The 9,128-nt window shown below is 31.6% G+C and overlaps 1 pseudogene; it reads left to right on the forward strand.

Annotated features, from left to right (window-relative positions):
* Positions 1 to 2,185: 2,185 nt before the first annotated feature.
* LOC143672844 (centromere protein W pseudogene) lies at positions 2,186 to 2,464 on the forward strand (annotated as a pseudogene).
* The last annotated feature ends 6,664 nt before the right edge of the window (positions 2,465 to 9,128 follow it).

Raw genomic sequence — 9,128 nt, forward strand, 5'->3', positions numbered from 1 at the left:
GAGAATAAACTTGGAACATGTCATTGGTAACAGAGTCCAGCAGGAGTTAGAAACAGGGTAAGATAATGGGTAATTGAAGCTGAAGGGATACAGACTGTGCAACAGGACTAGATACAAAAACTCAAAAATGGACAGCACAATACTACCTAATTGTAAAGTAATCATGTTGAAACACTGAATGAAACTGCATCTGAGCTATAGGGTTTTTTTTTTACTATTATTACTAATTTTATTTCTTTTCTCTATTTTTACATTTTATATCTTTTTCTGTTGTGTTGCTAGTTCCTCTAAACCGATGCAAATGTACTAAGAAACGATGATCATGCATCTATGTGATGATGTTAAGAATTACTGAGTACATATGTTAAAAAATAAAAAGACAAAATCATAACAAAAGTACTGAATGCCTGACCAAAAAACTATTAAAAAAAACTGTAAACTATAAAAATATTAAAATAAGGCATCAGGAATTTTCAAGGAAAAGCTGTACATGTAAACTTAAAAAAATAGAGGTTAAATTAAAAAAAAAACTTTTAACTTTCAAAAAAAAATTTAATTTGGGGCAGTGTGATGGTGACTCAGTGGCAGATTTCTCACCTGCTCTGCCAGAGACCTGAATTTGATTCCTGGTGTCTGCTCATGCAAAAAAATAATAATAATAATTAAGGGATGCACTAAATCTATAGGTCAAATTGGGATCACAAATAATTAATAGGTCATTTACTCTAAAATGTATCCTTACCAATATCAAATTTCCTTATTTCTATATTTTATTCAGACTCCATGTTCACCTTATCTATCCATTAAATTAGAATTTGTATTAGGGGACCCAGACATTCATATAGTTTTCATAATTATTCTAAGAGTTTCATCTGTATTTGGCCACAGAGTCATCTAATGATTAGTATATGAGGTGCCCAAGACAAAAAAAGATTGTATAAAACTGAAACGTGATGTTTGCTCTACAGACATCTCAAATTCTAATGTTCTATCCTACAGAATTAATTTTCCATCTACTGCCCCAACTCTTCTGTTAATATGTCTTATCTATAAGTGTATATCCTCTGTGAAAATCTCAATGATCTTAAACAAACTGTCATGCCACTTCAAAAAGTTGCACTTTAAAATACAAATAAGAAGCACTGTAATTTTATTGAATGGCTATAAATTATATCATGGGCTATTTTTTATATTATTTTATTACATATATATATATCCATATATACACACACACACATATATATATACAAATACATATGCAAACATTTTGAGGAATTAAAGCAATTGTATTCCCAGTAAGAAGAAACTGGATTTCATGAAACTTAAATTATTAAACTAATGCTATATAGCTAATACATATTAGAGCTAGTACTATGTACTAGAAAAGTAAACATTTGATTGTTTTTCCAATCCACAACATACAGTTTTTCATCAGGGAAACATTTTTTACTAAAAGGTGAAGTGCATTCCTATAACATTTATAGTATGTAGTTAGTTGTTTCAGAAACTTTTCACTTGTTTATTATGGAAAAGAATTTCATCTTTTGCTTTTGTGTTACAAAAGACTGTTTATTGTGTTTTCTCCTTGGGCATCCCCTGCAGACCTCAAGAATAGTTTAATACACTGACTTAAGTATCTAACTGAACTGCATATCACAATTAATTGTCTAACTCAGTTTAAGAGTTAACAGAGAGGTTTTTTACTGTGCAAACAATATTCAAAAAGTCTATCCCTCAATCTCAATCTAGAGTGTGTGAGTTAATACTTAAATTTCAGATAGTGTGTTTTAGTTGTCACAAATTGGATCTTTTAAAATTTCATCTCTATAAAAATAATTGACTGAAGGAAAACTCCCTTGATGTCTGGTTTTGCATAATCCACATACAATATTTAACATAAAATGTATGACAAACATATCAGAAAGATTGGAAAAGATGATTGTATATATTCCACTCAAAATTTACTAATCCCCAGAGCATCCACTGTGGAGAAAGAAGTCATAATTGCCAAATAAGGAGTGAAAGAAGGGATGACACTATATTAAAAAGAGAGTATTAAAATAATATGAACAGCTGGAGTCCCGGTTTTGGGGTCTGAGGTAGCTTCTGAGTTGCTGGCTATTTCTAACTGCCCCAGAGGGAGTTCAGAGCTGTATGGGGGCACTGTCATAAACCCAGGAAGCTGATGTCTGAAAGTGAGTATGGTCCTCACGACCAGGTCTTCAAGAGGTAGCAGATAAAGCAGAAAGCTACCTGGAGCTTCGTAAAATGAGTCTTCAAGAGGCAGAAGCCCCAGCTGTTTCTGGAGACTAGTGGTGACTTACTGATCAATCTGAATTGTTTACTGTTTATTTATCAATTAGAAGAAGAATCCAAGAAAAATGCTTGTGAGAATAAATGTGGAGTCAGAAAGGACCATGTATTGGTTACAGCAAAAGTAATTGTAAAGAAGAGCAGAGGTTAGAAGTCAGTGAACACATTCTTGATGTCTGCATGATGCATCATTTTAGGTGGTAATAGTTGTGAGAGCTCTTTTTACATGTATGTTAGTTTTGTGGATTATTGAAATATTGGCTAGTTGAGGGATGTGTATATCTGTATAATTTTTACTGATGTTGAAATATCTCCAGTAAACACATAGAAGTATTTAAACTTCATCAAGGAATTGTTTCTCATTTTAAGTGGCCTTTATTTCACATTTACTTCCATTTTGTGGCTACTATAAATGTTTTCTATATCAAAACTGAAAGCTAATTATAAGTAACTTGAAGAGTTGTACTTCTTAGAATTAAACTTATACATAATTAAATCTAGCCTCAATTGGCTATGTAATTGAATCTCTGAAGTAAAACAGCAAGCAGTCAAATCTAAATACATTTCAAATATTAATCTTATCCTATTAGTAACTTTGTATAAGGGATCCAATCTAATTTTACATTGTGCCAATAGTAATATAAAAATTTACTGGAAGATTTGTAAACAACACCAAATAATTCTTCAAAACCTGGTTTTAAAACTTACTCTTGGGCAGGCCATGATGACTCAGCAGGCAGAGTTATTGCCTGTAATGCCAGAGACCTGGGTTCAATTCCTGGTGACTGCCCATGCAAAAAGTAAATAAATAAAGTGACTCTTTTCTCCCTCCCAAAGCCAAAAGATAGAGATTATAGAGAAGTCTGATTTATTTTCTTCACGTCATCTTATTAGCAGTTTATTGCATATCATATTCAATAGCTATTTTTTAACCTTTTATTTTGTAGTAGTTATAGATTCATATAGAGTTGCAAAGGTAACATAGAGAAGTCCAAGTACCCTACACCCAGTTCCTCCAGTGCTTATAGTACAATCTCAACCCAAGAATTTGACAATTGTACAATGTATGTGTGTATTTGAGGACCATTTATCATGTGTAGGTTATTATAACCTCCACCTCAAGCAATATACAGAACTATTCTCCACAAAGTTCTTGCCTGTGCTACTATTTTGTGGTTAAATGTAGCCCTTGACTTCTCCAGCCACCATCTGTAATGCCTGGTAACCAATGATCTATAACCTATCTCTAATTATGCTATTTTGAGAATGTTATATAAATGAAACAATACTGCATATTGACTTGAAATTGGCATTTTCACTCTGCATAATGCCCTTGAGATCCATCCAAGTTGTTTCATGTATTCATAGTTTGTTTCTTTTAATTTAATTGCTACCCTATGGTATGGGTGTGCTGTAGTCTGTATAACCATTTGCCTTTTGAAGGTCATTTTGGTTATTCCCAATTTTTGGCTGTTGTAAATAAAGCTGCTGTGAACAGTCATGTACAAGTAAAAAAAAAGAAAGTGATATAACAATGCTTTGCTGTGAAATTGCATAATTTAGATGAAATGTACCATCCCTTAAAAACGCCTATACCTTAGGCAGGTCATAGTGACACAGCAGGCAGTGTAATCAGCTGTCATGCCAGAGACCTGGGTGTGATTCCTGGTGCCTGCCCATGCAAAAGTAAAAAATAAACGCTTATACCAGAAAAACTAGGATGCTGAACACCCCTATATCCAAGAAATTGAACATTTCCTCAAAAACCTTCCATATGAAAACAATGTATGAATTCTCTTCTAAAAGTGCAAACCTCATTTTTCTATTGGAGTGGTAAGTGGACAGAGTGCTATAAGAAACCTCTTCAACAATGCCAAATAAGATAGGAGATACAAGGAAAAAACATAGAAAAAGCCTGAATGCCAGGGTTGCCACTTAGAAAAGATAATCCTCAAAGTCTAGTCAGCTAAAGTCAGCACTTTTACATCCAAGGACTATACTTTCAACTTTGTTGAGCTACTCTGTTTCTGAATCCCTTTTTACACAAGGACAGCCACACATGAACCATTGGTTCTCTCAACAACCCAATCACATGACCTGACAAATCTATTTCCTTTACAGAATTCTTTCTTTACAGAATTTTGTGCATATATATTTAGCTGGTTTCCAAAGTCATACTATCTTCTTTTGGCAGATATAAGGAATGCCTGCCAACAATACATATTTTTCAATGGCCCCTAACCTATGTTTAATTAAAAAAAATACTTTAAAGCTATATATTCTATTTTTTTCTCTAATAGCAGAAGTATACTTCTGTAGAAAAGCAGTCACATCTTTAAGTGGTGTTGAAGAATGTGAGTGCTGAAGTCAGGCTGTATGGACATTGGATGAGAGGTTGTTCTTTAACATGCCTTACCATGAACAATTTATATAATCTCTGCTTCCACTTTCATCACTCGGGAAATTCCTCCTTTCATTTTTTGAGACACTATGCTAAGTGCTAGGGATCTAGAATGGAAAAAAATAGGGAAAAAAAATCACGTGCTCATAGAGCATTCAATGCACAGAATTTAAAAAGACCCAAGGAAATAATACAGATGGGGTCACTGCTATGGAAAATAAATGCAGCATGGATGAGGGATGGGGAAGATTTGATTTTAAGTAATGAGGTAAGACATGATTTTATGAGGTATTCTTTATGATTGGTAGGAATGGTTTTGGCTGGTAAACCTTGGTAAATAGGAATACCTAATGAAGCTTGCATAAGAGCGCTTCCAGAATAGCCTCTCAACTCTGTTTGAGCTCTCTCAGCTACTGATACCTTATTTTGTTGTAATTCTTTTTCCTTATTTAGTCTGGCAGGCATTGTCAATCCCATGGTGTAAGTTTATTGAGATAGATTCACATTGGACATAATCATCCAAAGTGTACAATCTATGCTTCACTGTATCATCATAGAGTTGTACATTCATCACAATTGATTTTTGATTTTCATTGATCAAAAAATAAATAAAAATAAGAATTAAAAGAAAAGAGAAAAGAACATCCAAATCATCTAATACCTCTCATCCCCTCCTATTATTTATTTATTTATTGCCCTGAGGTTTTACTCATCTGTCCATGCACCTGATAGAGTGCCAGCCACAAGGTTTTCACAATCATGTGTCACACTGTAAAAGCTAGGTAGTAATACATTTGTCTCCAAGAATCAAAACTACTGGATTACAGTTAAACAGTTTTAAATATGTCCTTCTAAGTATTCTAATGCACTAAAAATTAAACAGGGATATCTGTATAATGCATATGAATAATCTCCAGAATGACCACTCATCTCTATTTGAAGTCTCTCAGCCACTGAAGCTATTTTGTTTTTTTATCCTCTCCCTTTTGGTCAAGAAACCTTTCTCAAACTCATGATAACAGGGCCAAGCTCATCCCTGGGAGCCAGGTTCCAGATTTACAGGGAGATTTACACCTTGTGATTCATGTCCCATGTACAGAGAAAGGTATTGAGTTTAACTATTGAGTCAGCTTTGAGAAACAGGCAACATCAGAACTCAGACATAATCATACACAAGATTAGCTTCTCCTTTGCAGGTATTAATTTCATAAAGGTAAACCCCAAGACTGAGGGCTCAGCCTATTCAATTTGCAATCCCCCATGCTTCCAAGAATATAAGGACTCTCCCAGGTAGGAATGTTTAATGGTCACATTTTCTCCAGTCCCTCAAGGGGCCTTTACAAATACTTTTTTGTTCTCTGTACAAATTACTCTGGAATGTATCAGAGCAACAAACTAACCCATACAAACCAATAAGATCTTGCTCCTTATTCAAAGTTCTAGGTAATTTTGTTGTTCAAAGAAACTGGCCATAAATGTTAAATTAGATAGTGTGCTACAGAAAATATGAATTTTGCAACAAATAAACATATCTTCCTTTTGTCTCACAAAGAAGTTGAAGTTTTAAAACACAGTTCAGTATGCTTCTTAAATCTTGCCCAAACAAGTTGGAGGATGGTTTCTATTTTCTAAGATTAATTTTTGATATTATAACTACTTACCTGAGAGTTATCCTATTCAGATGAACTATGTTAACTATATATTAAAGTTCTTTATATATTGTTTGGAAGCCAGTAGGGCCTGAGTAACTATAGTTTTATTATTATTATATAACATCAATCATTTACAGACAAGTTATTTTTCATATTTTGTCATTTTCTATTTCATTTTTATTTTCTTTATCATTATTTAGATATTTCAAGATTTATAATAAATATATTTTCTCTATACCACCATGGACAAAAGGATTTTGTATTAAACATCTTTTTGACTACTTTCCACATAAAATATAATATGTGCTGATATAAATAGAGAAAATAGAGGGACAATGTTAATAGTCTACTGTATTTACATTTTCCAAATGTTATATTTATGGCTTACATCTCTAATGTTTTCGAGAATATCATATAAGAGGATAGATTAATCAGAATTTAAATCAAGCAGAACAATACTCTGAACTTATTGTTTGAAAAACTGGAAGATATGTTGACCATCATTGCCAATACAAAACAACAAGGTTCATTTTCAAAATTGCACAAATGGACATAAATGAAAGCAAAGCCAGCATAAACACCAGAAGCAGGAGAGCCTAAAATATAAGAATAGACTCATTACATGTACATAATGGGAGATTAGTCAAAATTATGTTATTAAAAATAAATACTTTACTAAGACATCTCCAATTGTGTACAAAACAGAGAGATTGCAATAAACACATATCTTTGACACAGAGTTCAGAACAAAAATAAGACATAATAGAGTAATTTATATGGACAATAGATATGAGCTAAAAATTCATATAACTCAGGATGTAGAGGAAAATTATGTATATTTTAATTATTTGAATAATTTAATGAGTGATGATTAATTAATGAAAGACCATTACTGCTTTACATCTACAACAGAGGTTCAACTTTATCTTAATTATTCAAAAGCCTTTAGAAGAAAATCAAATTAAATGTCACAAAGAAAAACTATAATATAATTAAAAGAATAGAAAATACAAGAATGTAATATATATAAGAAATATTGATTAAATTTAATTAAAAATAATTGAATACTTAGAAAATGGAAAACAATTCTTATATATACATTGAATAGCAGAGAAAATTCAAATTGAAATTCCAGATTATGCAACTAAAAATTATACAGAAAGTTTAGTATCATACCTGACTCAAATTTATGGGAAGTCACAAAATTTGGTCTCATTACCAATTCTTAGGTTTGCAACTTGTCTTTATTAACAATTTTAAAATAAATGAGCCAAGAATTTAACTCAAGAATTTCCTTCTTTTTTTAGGAACATAAAAATTATGGAAATCAGGAAAAAGAAAACTTTTTTAATCACAATGAAATTAAAAAAAATAAATACTAATTAATGAAACTTCTGAATGTTAGAATTTCAAATGGTTACTAGGTTAACACAGGTATTATCACTGCAGACAGATATATATGGATATATATCAATAGATAGGTAGATAGATAGATAGATAGATATAAATTTATACATATATAAAAATATATGTATAAATTAATATATATATATATTTTTTTCCCACATGGGTAGATATTGGGGATCAAACCTGGGTCTCTGGCATAGCAGGCGAGAACTCTGCCATAGTGCCACCATTGCTTGCCCTACCGGTAGCTATTTTATCCCATGAATTTTCAAAACTTCAGGTCTTAAACCATTGCAAAATGAGATTACTGATTTTGATCACATACTAAGAAAACATTCACATCCTAATTTTAAAAGACAAAGGAATAACCAAAGCTTATACTGATGAGTAGAAACCAAAAGATGCAAAATAAAAATAGAATATGTCAAAACATTGTATACATATGTAATATATACATGCATGGACATAAAATTAGCCTAGGAGACCATGAACAAAACTATTAAAAATTCTTAAAATGTTTCTGTTTTCTGTGATATTCAAAAAAATATTTTCCAAATTGTTTTCAATGTTTGCACACACTTATTTCTATAACTTTATTCTGTCACAATCTTACTTTTCTCTAAGACAAGATATTGAAGTGCTGCATTTCCTTTTATTAATGTTTGTTTCTTGAATAAGATTAACCAAAAATATTTATAATACAACAGTGAACATTTTCAAAACAAAAGCCATTTTATATGTTAAATTCTCTAAGAATGTAAATATTTTGATGTTTGCAGCCAAAACTTCAATAGTAGTTTCAATTATTTCCATTTATCTTATTTAATCTTCATAATAACACTGTTATTTTTGAATACTATTTTTCTTAAATGATTGAGGAAACTAGATATAATTTTAATGACTGACTAATGGAGATATGGCTAAAATGATGGCACATCTAGAATTTAAACTCTGGATTACCCATTCCAAATCATTACATTTTACAACTTGCTATATTTCTTCTCAACAAAATAAATGGAGTGAAAGCTGAAGTTGCTTTCTATAAATTTTCTGATTTTGGGACATGCATGGGGGCTCCTGTCTTACAATTTGAAAAATAATATCACATTTAGGTTCACACTACTTTCTCTATAAAACATATGTATGTAAACCACATCCTTTACATGCATTTCATGGCTTTCACCAACTATTCAGACTTCTAAAAAAATTGATATTGAAAATGCTCCAGATCAAGAGTGGTTAAATAGAACATGGCTCAACAGAAATGCACATGAATTAAAAATGCTACTGTATTTAGAGAGAGACTGTTTCAAAATATGATAGTAAAGATGAGGTTAAATGGTCAGCATCACTAT

The sequence above is a fragment of the Tamandua tetradactyla genome (genome assembly GCF_023851605.1).
Source record: "Tamandua tetradactyla isolate mTamTet1 chromosome 18 unlocalized genomic scaffold, mTamTet1.pri SUPER_18_unloc_1, whole genome shotgun sequence".
NCBI lineage: Eukaryota > Metazoa > Chordata > Mammalia > Pilosa > Myrmecophagidae > Tamandua > Tamandua tetradactyla.